This window comes from Argiope bruennichi, chromosome 3, assembly GCF_947563725.1.
Source record: "Argiope bruennichi chromosome 3, qqArgBrue1.1, whole genome shotgun sequence".
Classification (NCBI taxonomy): domain Eukaryota; kingdom Metazoa; phylum Arthropoda; class Arachnida; order Araneae; family Araneidae; genus Argiope; species Argiope bruennichi.
Window position 1 is genome coordinate 126,282,114 of NC_079153.1, and position 9,842 is coordinate 126,291,955.

Sequence of the window (9,842 nt, forward strand, 5' to 3'; positions counted from 1 at the left end):
ACCTAAGAATGATCGATCGTTTATTAATTTTTAAGCATTATGAATAAAATATTTTTATTTTTCAGTGCCCAAGGTAAAAATGTCAATAGTGAGGAAACTTGAGATTCATTTGACTTGAAGTTGGAGTTTTTGATATTTCTATCTCATTTCTGCTGTTTTTGATAACGAAGCAATGCTTAGTGTATGCATGAGGTTTCATATTACATTAACCCTTATGTTCATTTTGTATAGTATATCATACATACAACTTTATAAAAATATACTACCACTATAAAACAATTTTTAACTTAGTTTTATTAAACACATAATATTTCTAGACGTTTATTTATACTTCAAAAATAAAAATAGTAGTTTGTCTGTCATAATTTTAAATCAATTGTGAAAAATAACCGTCAAGATGCGCCGCTCAGGTTTATCTAAGGTAAGTTTTATTTTATTTTTATGTTTGTACCCCTAAATATGTATGTTTATTATAAAATACACATTCCTAAATGTTTGTTCTTACACATTTTTATATATACATACCTATATACATTTTTTTTTTTTTTTTTGCTTTTTTTTTAAAAAAGCAATCTTGCCACGATAAGGGTTAACCTGAGAACGATCAATTTTATATTAATAATATTTTTAAAAAAATTCTTTTTTAAAATAAGTTGATTAATTTTCACGCATTATATGTATATACAACAAAGAGGTCTTATATTCTTTTTTGCTAAATATATTTTGAAAAAAAATGTTATCGTGTAAATATTTCTCATACAAAATACATACTTTTATGGATGTGATTATCATAAATCTTTTCTAAATGAAACCATACATTTCTTCTATGCAATTAGAAAGAATCATTAGATAAATGGATTGTCGCTTGTATATGCTTTCGTGTAAAAGTCATTTTTTTCCATACCCTCCCCCCCCTCCCTTTGTGTGTGTGTGTGCGTATATTATCACGTAGTTTGTTATTTAAGTTCGTAAAACAGTCCTTATTTTATTTTATGAATTAAAAATAAAATTCAGGATATTTTAATGGAACTTTACAACTGAAAATAGAATAATAATACGTAAGAAAGTATTTTTCACTATTTTTCAAACTTATCCCGGGTTTACTATTTATTTGATTTTTATAATATTGCAATGTATTGAATATTATTTTAAAATATTCTCAGTGTGATTTCTTTTGTCTTTTGATACTTTGTTACAAATTTAGGTAATTTTGAAACGCTGCATTCTTTTATTTTTCCATTGATGATGTAAATTTTGAAGGTAGAATGCATAAGAAGCTTATAAAGAATACTTATGATAAATATTAATCGCAAAATGCATATGCAGGAAAGTTAACATAATATTCTAGTTGGATGAAGAAGTATTTAAATACTAGTCTAATTAAATGACAAATCTTAACAAAGAGTGATTAGTTAAAAAACGCAACAAAGAAAAATACCGTCAGCTCTTGATAATTTTTAGTAGTTGTAGAAAGGTATTTAGTTTTATACTTTAATTTAATGACAGAGGCCCCTACACTCAAATTTATTCAAGTCATAATCAAGTATTAATTAAATTAATTTTGGAACTTTATTCTAGTAATATTCCTAAATACCATTTACAAGTTATTCGTTATGCTATTTTATAATTCTAAAAAATGTGAAGCTTTACAGTTAAAAAAAAATATATTTGCTCCTTTTACAAAATTGTTTAGAGTGTTATAGAAAATTGTCTTTTGTTTTCGATATTTTGCTTAAAATTAATTGTACGTTTTGACTGTGCACTTTTTTTATTTGTACAATACTGTAATGGACTTTTTAGAAAGGGACTTGCGATTTGAAAAATTTGGAAGGAAAAATGGGCTTTGAGATTTGCATTATCTCAGGGCCCCTGGAAGGTTTAAAACGGCCATGAATTCTTCTGAAATTAGATATAATTATATTGTTTAAAATAAGGAAGAAAAAAAAAACGCATAGCGAATGAATAGACATTTCAATAAAGGTGTAGATGTATATTGTTGAAGAGAGTATTACCAGAACTTCATTCAACACTATTGTACATATAAGAACACTTATACATATAAGATCTTTAATAAAATTAAAGTTTCTGAAGACATATACTACATATATTAATGTAAAAATAAATTTTCTTAATTCTGTTTTATTTTTTAATAGTAGATTTGGATTATGGTTTAATAAATAGTGTAACTAGAAGAAAATTAAATTTGAATTCAGCTAATATATCCTACAAATTTTCGCGGATACAAATCATCTGTTAGCAAAATATTAATATACATCTGATTTAGTAAGCTGCTTATTTTATGCACCGTATACTTGCAATATTTCATTTACAAAATGCAAAGTCATATAATGAGCAAATAATTTATCTTTATCAGAGTACAGATTTTAAAAAAATGTAACAACTTTTAAATTAAACTTATGATGATAAACAGAAAATTTTAAATTTGTAATGGCGTTCCACTCTGGAAATTGATTTTTTTACAAACTGATATAGCATGGAAACTTAACATCCGTAGTTGGAAGCTTTTCGTACTACTTACGGCATTTCAAAAATTGCTTTTGCAACTTTTCCCTCCTTACAAATCATTCCGATACCATTAACCTCATTTAATTATACTTTAAATTTAAGAAACAACTTTTTTTAAACTGCCTATATTTAAATAACATATATTTTAATGTTCGAACTGATTGAATTAAATAAACGAATCAAGAAGAAATAAAGCAAAAACTAATGAAACGCAAACTCTTTCGTTTAATGCAAAACGTTATATTTATGTGAAGTAATGCATTTATATCTGAAATCTAGAAGAAATGATTATTATTTCGAAGTGGATACACTATTTATATGAGAAGATTCCTCACTGATTTTTATCATACATTTTTGAATAAATGCATTGAAAAGCAATCCATTTTTCATAAAAAGCAAAGTGAAAATTATTCATACAGTATTAAAACGCATGAAATTGTATTAATGAACGTATCGTTAAGTATTCGAAATTGTGTCAAACATCATGCTAACTCTTGCCAAATATGACACTTTTAGATAACGTTTAAAATGTATTAACCTTTTTCAGAACTGACCTTATCAGTAACACAACCGCATTGTACACGAGACTATTGATTGACAGTTTTATGACGTACGCAAAAGTCATACAACCTGCTATCACAAAAGAAGGGGGAATTGCAACAGTTATTCGAAAAATAGTTACACTTGTCTCATGGAAGGGGATGTTCGTTTCCCACACTCCTTTCAAGGATAAAAGGGAGAGACATTTACGTCCTTGACCTTATGTAGAGGGGTTGGCAACGTAGATTTCTGTTTATTTCCGTTTTCTGTTTGTATTCATTTATTAAACTACTAGTTTATACATCCTAGGTTGCACGCAATCAAAATACTTCGTTAGTAATAGTTTTAAAATTAAAAAAAAAATCATTCGTTATAAAATATTATAATATAGGGTCTTTTAGCGTCTCATGTTTTTAATTAAAATCAGAATGTCAATTGAACCAGATTATTTTTAAAAAATGCCGATAAAATTCCTTATTTCACATTCGTCAGCATTTACATAATTGTTTCTTAAATTTGGAAAAAAAAAGAAGAAAAAAAAAAATGGCGAAAAGTAGGGAAAAATGACAGGGAAAGAAACTGCATCATTGAAAAGGAAGAAGTTTGAATTTTAAAATGATATAAAAACATTACTTGTAGAATAATTTGTCCCGAAGTTGCTGTAGCAAAACGATAACATTTCGATGCATTCTAATTAATTGAATATTTGATTAACTTCCATACTTTGAAAAGTTAACAGTATTCTCTTTCTTTTAAATAATAAGTATACAAGGTTTGATTTATTTCGGCCAGTTCTTTAGATCTATAACACATATACACAGCCGCAGTGACTGCATATATATTAAGATTATATTTTTATTATTGGCAATTTTTTTTACCGAATTTTTGAAGATGGTTTGACAAGTAGAGAACACATAAATACAATTTAAAAAAAAAAATTTCATTTCCAAATGACTTAAAAAGAATTCACCAGTTTTACATTTTTTCTATATATTAAAAGAATTTATTTTTAAAAAGTGTAACATAATTTCTAACAAAAGAATTCAGAAGTAAATAGTAATTGAAAAATGAATTCAATAACAAGTACTAACAGGTATAAAAACAAATTATTGGAGTTTAACACTTGCAAATTTTAACCTTTTGTTCTGCTTGCTTTTTTAAAAAATGAATTAAACTCTTTAATTCTTTCCATCTCAATTATGAAATTTCTTTTTCCTGTTTAAGATATATGTGGCGTCATGCACGACCCGACTTAGTTTAATTGGGGTTCAGGGCACTTCTTTGCGGGCCCCACTCTGCTTCACTACTTTAGTAATGAAGAACCGTGCATAGAACTTGTCTACGGTAGTTTTCGTTAATTAATTCAAAATGCTATTTAAACTTACAATTAAAAACACTCATAGTCTTCACTCGAAGTGCCACATTTAACCATTTAAAATGCAATCTGACAAAATACTTAGGCAAGATTTATATTAGAATGCTTTCTACAACTATCTTAAGCATCTGTCTACAAGAAAAACTCCTAAATCTCATAAACTAAATATTAGTAATTTTTAAATGAAAAATATGCAAATTTTCAACAGTTATTTTCATATGTAGGAGTATTTAGATATTTCTTACATTTATTGCGAACAAACTTCATTATTTAAGAAAGGTAATTATTTTATCAGTCTCAGATTTTACACTGTACTGATATTTCGTTTAAAAAAAGTTCATTAAAGAAGGAAACGTAAAATAAACTTTCTATTCGATTTGGGACCCCCTTCTGATGTGGGGGCCCGGGGCAACTGCCCCAGCCTTAAGTCAGACTCTGGCTTCATGAAGGAACTTGTTAAGCAATTAAGTTCGAAGAATTACATTTAAACAAAGAAATATTTTCATTCTTAAATTCTAACGTATTAGCTCTTTTAAAAATATATGCGCGTTATATATCGATACAAGTTATATAAACATTTCAATAATTACATTATTCATATCATAAGTTCTTTCATGAAATTTAAGAACTGTCTTATTCTTATGACAAGAACACGAATTATTCGTTCTTGGGGGAAAAAATTGAAAGCACGTTTTTATTCTTTTTTTTTTTTTTTTTTTTTTTTATCCTCAGCATCAGAATTTAAAAAGCATTCTGCATGATTCATAAGAATTGCTTCTTTAAAAAAGAAGATAAAATATCTTTTTAAAGAATTACATATACTTTTTAATCATCCGATGACATTTTTTTTTTTTTTTTTGCTTTTTTGGTATCTCAACGTTAAAAAAATATATACATTTCTGTAATTCAGATATGTCCATATTTTTTAATGTATATATTTAACGTTAGAAAATTATAAACCTAAAAAATATAGTTTACTGAGTTTTCTTCCTCATTAAAATGTGCGCCTTTCTAGAATAAATTCTTAAGAACTTTGTTTCTGAAGCATTGGCAGTGCACCACTAAAAGGCAGATAGAGTAATTTCTGGTAATTTATGTACACTGAAACCATTTACTAGGCTCTTGTAACTTGATAATACCCCACATCTGTTAAAAAGGGGGGCTGAAATAGGCTGACGCTCATAAATTTATGGCCGAGGGAAGGTGGGAGGAAATTTCATCACACCAAGTCGGGTGTTGTACATTCTGTAACGTAATCTGCACTATATCGTAAACACGACCCTCGGCAAGTGTTAATAGCTAAAATTTCCCTGCTCAGGGTTTTGTTTTCAATTCTTCGACCACCTCTCTCAAGATGAAGGATTTATTGGCACCGTAATCCAACATACAACGCAATTGCCCTCTTCCGTGACCTAGGGTCACAGCTCTTCCCTTCCTCCCTTTCGCAGAAGCTGACAATGCTTGCAATAAAACCGATCCAGGGACCCTATTTTTTCTTTTATTTGATTCGGTGCTGAAAGGAGGAGCGGTATTTTCTTTGGATATAAAAGTCTCTACTTGGACTGGAGGAGAAATGAGGGGCTTCAATGAGCAGGGTCAGCAGAATGTCACTGAACACCAAAGAGAGGTGAAAGTTCTTGTCATTTATCAAAGGCCATGGTCTAAATTTCCAAAATCTACGCCACTACAGGAGATAGCTTTTGGATGAAGCGGGCTCTCTTCTAACTGCACAAGTAAGTCTCAGCGTATAGGGGAAATATTCTTAGTTTCGGTTTCGGATTGCAGTCTTTCACAAATTAAAGAATTATGCGAAAAAGAACCACAGAGCTTACAATTTTGATAATTACTATTGCAGAATTTTCTTATTGGATTTTCAAAATATAGGAAGCATTTTCCTTTAGCCATTAACGATTTTTTTTCTTTTCATTAATACTAAGTGAGCAACCATGACTCATGTGTTTTTCAGTACAAAAGATACATTTTTGATTACTCAGTCTGTCAACGGAAGAAGGATAATAGTCTCTTTTTTGAATAAATTTACGATTTGATTCATATTTATGCTGAAATGAGTCGTTAAGGCATTCGTATGCGAAGAATAACTATTTTTGTAACCTTGATCAGGTTTGATTCTAAATGAATACTCCTTTAAATTAGGAATTTTAGGGTTCACTAATAATTACGAAACTTCCCTGCATTCTACTTTAATTCTTATGAATTCTGCTAAATTAGTAATATCAAACAATTCACCTGCTTTACTTTGACGTTATAATTTAAATTAAATTCTTCGAGTAGCTTTTGTAGTATTACCGGGCACAATAGGTTACTATAGATACCTGTTGCAACATTTAATGATTGCAACGATCTAATTTGTATTTCTATTGCATCATACATTTTTCTTAAACCCGTTTTACTGGATCAATCAATAAAAGTTTATGCATGTGAGAAGATAAGATTATATCTTATCGGCCAAATCTTTCTTTTAATAACTGTTTCGACTCATCATAATTTCGATCAGTTAATAAAAAATCCCGATACAGCATTTAAGGCAATTCCACCAAGATACGTTTTTAGATAAGTAAATTTCTCAATTTTTGTTAATGAATCATTTTTATGAATTGCAACTTCGAAAGAATTCCAAAAATCTACAAATTGACTGCAATCGCCTTGAAAGGTTTGTATATTTAATTTCGGTAACTTAACACTTTGATTTCTCTAAAGGGATAACATTTTCCGCGTTATTTGTAATTGGACTGTTTGTCTTTATTTGTGGAATATCACTCAAATTTTTTATTTGTCTTTCTAGCTTAGATGTTTGATCGATTGCTTTGTCTTTGTAGTTTTCGCATAACTCAATTCCGCTGCCATTTCTCTTAAGTCTATATTTAATTGAATACTGTCATCCAAGTTAGTTAAATCCTTTAATTTTCCGTGAGCTGAGCTTTTAAACTCACAAGTCATTAAGTTTGGTTTCTTTTGTGTATTGATTAGAAATTTCTTTATTTAATTTTAGTTAGATGTTTCGTGAAGATAGTCCTTAATCCTTTCCTTTTTTTTCCTTTAATCATTTAATATCCATTTTAAATTAAGTCATTAAAAAAAACATTAGAGCAAATAAAAATGTGCCCCCCCCCCCTCTGGTTTCAGCTCCTCACTGCGCTTCCTCCAAATTGTCGTGCTTTTCCAAAAAATTCCAATTTCCAAATTAAATTTCAACAGTAACAAATGCAGCAATCATTTAGAATTATTAAAACCTGCCCTGTCTGATAAAGCATAATGCAATTTACATTAGATTTTATTTTAAATTTCTTCTTAAATTTAGAATTTGAATCATCATTACATTATTTCTTAAATCCGTAAAAATAGCTTTTTCCGGATTAATTCCTTTTTTATTCTCGAACGAGAGGGTTTTTTTTTTTTTTTTTTTTTTTTGACATTGTTACAACTTTATCTACGCAGAAATTTAGCTGTTCCAATTCTGTTTTGATATCTTCAACGTTAGTTTTGATTGGTAATCCTTTTATGACTACTTTTAGGGGTCTGTCCTCCTTAGGTGTAATAAAGTAATAATCATGTTTGTTTTCTTTTAGCAATTTGATTATATTACGATCATCTTCTTCACTTTTAGGGGAGATTCTTATATATTCATTTGAATAACTGTTTTCAGTTCCAGGGAATTTTCTGTTATCCTGAAGGGTTAGATTGTATTTCTCAGTTATTTTGAGCATGATGGGGTGAATTTTAATTTTATCGTTTTCTTCGTTTAATGATTCGAATCTATTGCTGATTGGGATTTCTGTGTTTGGATTTTTGGGTTCTGTTTGATTTTTTGCAACTCTTTTAGGTGGTGGGGTCTGAAAGTTTTGGCTGTTAGGGCTGTTTATTTTTGTTGGAGAGTTTAAAGGAGAGTTTTTGTTGCTATCTGCGTTTCGCTTTTGGTTGGACATGTGAAGGGCACACCCCTCTACAGGGCAAGGGCTTAAAGACGTCACCTCACCTGATAAGTCGCTTTCTCTGTTCATCAGTAGTGGGATTTCCATTTCCAGCTGGCGGACGATGTCGGTAATTGCTGATGGGTCTCGATGAGTCCGTAGACTGGTTTCTTTTGAAGAGACGTTCGCTCTTCGCCATGTCAGGAAGAAACGGGAATGCGCGAGCACATATGACGACAAGATATAGATTAGTATAATTTATTCGAAAAATTAGCGAATGGATTTGGGGGAGGATGAAAACGTAATTAAATATTTCAATCCAATCAGACAGAATTGGTGTTTTTCAAGAAATAATTTTCATTTAGGACAAGATGCGTTCATTCATTTACCTTTGTTTTGTTTTATAATTAAGTGAATATTTACTGCTTATTTAAATGTGAAACAACGTTTAGTATGAAAATCGGATCGATTGGATAAACCATAGAGCTGAGATACTATATTATATATCAGCTCTATGGGATAAACTCATTTTGAAAACAGCATTTTCAGACTTTTATAAAGAATTAAAGAAAATGTTTTATATTTCAAGAGAAACTCATTTTTATGCTCACGAGATTTAAAACTTGTGTGTATTTAATGAGGTACGATAAATATACACCCACAGCACAAAGAATCTTGCATCTGATTAGATTTATATACTGAAAAAAAAAGAAAAAGAAATCGTTTCATTTACTGTTGAATAATAGAATCTGTATAACACACTGCGGAAATTTGAATGTTACGTATTAAATTACGAGATCGGGTCATTTTCTTTGTTTTTTATTTAATCCTTCCTTGCTCAAAATTCAATGAAATTTTCGATAGAATGGACATAACCTTAAAAAAATCTTGATAATCAATTATATCAAAAAGTATGTAAATCCGAATTATTATTTAAATTTTTGAGAGGTTGAAAATAATTTATTTTATTTCTTTCTTGGTTTATTTGAATAGCAGAAGCAGATGAATTAAGTTTCAGATATATATTAAATTTATAACTTCAAAATTGAATCATACTTGAAGATGGAACGCATGAAAAATTTATTTACAGGATTAACATTAATTTTTACACCTGTGAGAGCTTTAAAATATGGTAATTAATTTTTTTAATACGGAATACACAAAGAGTAATCATCAAACGTTCAGACCTTCTTAAGTCTGAAAAACAAATTTTTTTGGAATCGTACCTCTCGGTTTGCATATACGTAAATTCAAAAACGTTTTGAGTTGTCTGTATCAAGTTTAATATATGGTCTTTATACCATATTTGTAAATTTCTATCAAATTTTGATTGAAATCCATTCAGAACGATTTTTAGTCTGTCTGCCCGAGTGCAAGTGACAACGATAATTACAAAACTTAAAACGATAGATGGATTAACTTTGGCATACACTTTTACTATATAAAGTAGTATGGTAAGGAAATTTGTACAA

The 9,842-nt window shown here is 29.2% G+C and overlaps 1 pseudogene; it reads right to left on the minus strand.

Annotated features, from left to right (window-relative positions):
- The window catches only part of LOC129962959 (cytochrome c oxidase subunit 1-like), a 30,108-nt pseudogene extending 21,539 nt beyond the window's left edge, over positions 1–8,569 (minus strand).
- Positions 8,570–9,842: the final 1,273 nt, after the last annotated feature.